We start from the raw sequence: 1,376 nt of genomic DNA on the forward strand, positions 1-1,376 counted from the left end.
AACACTGACCTTCATTCAGATTTTGCTCTCTAATCTGTCAATATGTTGCTGTAGGGAGGACTACAGAACACATCTGAGATCAGCTCTGGGGGCTTGGCCTGGGCACGGAGAGGAGAGGGTTCTCTTGCTTACTCACTCTCAGAGCAGGTGATTGAGGGGATGTGGACAAGTGCCTGGGTGAGGGCTGAGGAGTGTGTGAGGAGCAGCCGACCTCACATGCCCTCCTGCCCTTCGCACCCCTCAAACCCAAGAGGTTTGCCATGAGACCCTCCTAGTCCTGCCCTCCCAGGCCCCAGCTCTGGGCATACATTCAGGGTCGATTGCTTCAAAACAGAATCTTGATCCAATGAGTGTTCTTCAGAAATCTTCCCCAAGATTTAAAAACAAAAGCAAAAACCTATTATAATAAACATGACATGGAACCTAAAGTTTACAATCTTTTCTTTCCTCCTGGTGTTGGAGGTTGATTCCAGGGCCTTGCACATTCTGCACAATGCTCTGCTGTCAGAGCTGGATCTCCAAAATCATCTTTTTGTCTCTTTGGGCAGAAGGGCCTTGTGAAACAGGTCTTACTCGGTAGCCCAGACTGGCCTCAAACTCAGCTTCCTAAGTGCTGAGATTTCAGGCACGTGCCACGACTCCAGCCCCACCTCATCTTAGCTGCAGTTCACAAATGCTGGGGACAATTACACTGATGTACAACCCATCTGTAGAACTCTTTCATCTTGCAAAATTGATCCTCTACACCCATTAAGCAACTCCTCCTCCCACACCTGTCCCTCTCACCGCCATTCTTCTTCCCATGTCCATGGATTTGGCTGCTCCAGGGAGCCCCTGTGAGTACAGTCATAGGGTAGTTCTCTTTTCATGTATGGTCTATTCCACTTGGTGGATAGGGCTCAAAATTAATTTATGTTGCAGCATGTATCAGGAAATTTTAGGGGGATGAAATTCAACTACACAGTAAGCTACATCCCCAGCCCTTTTTGTTTTTTCTTTTGATCAGGCTGGGCTGGAACTGTAATTCCTGTTTCAGCCTCCTCGGGTGCTAGGATAACATGCATGTGCTACCATGCTTGGCTCTGAACATCCAATATCTATACCTTTGTGTATCCTTTTATCTGTCAGTGTACACTGGCTTCCATCTTTTGCCTGTAATAATGCTATGATCATGGGCATACAGATATCTCTTTGTATAATTTTATACAAAATGGCTCTTTTGCTTAATTCTTGTGGGCATCTACAGAGAAATTTGAATTCTGGCTCAGATAGCAATTGTATTCATACTTTGATGAGTCTTATACTGTTTCTTATAGTGGTGTACTATTCTGCATTCACATGCATGGTATATAGAATTACAATTTCTTTAGCTCCTT

The sequence above is a fragment of the Octodon degus genome, unplaced genomic scaffold (assembly GCF_000260255.1).
Source record: "Octodon degus isolate 3935 unplaced genomic scaffold, OctDeg1.0 scaffold00095, whole genome shotgun sequence".
Lineage (NCBI taxonomy): Eukaryota > Metazoa > Chordata > Mammalia > Rodentia > Octodontidae > Octodon > Octodon degus.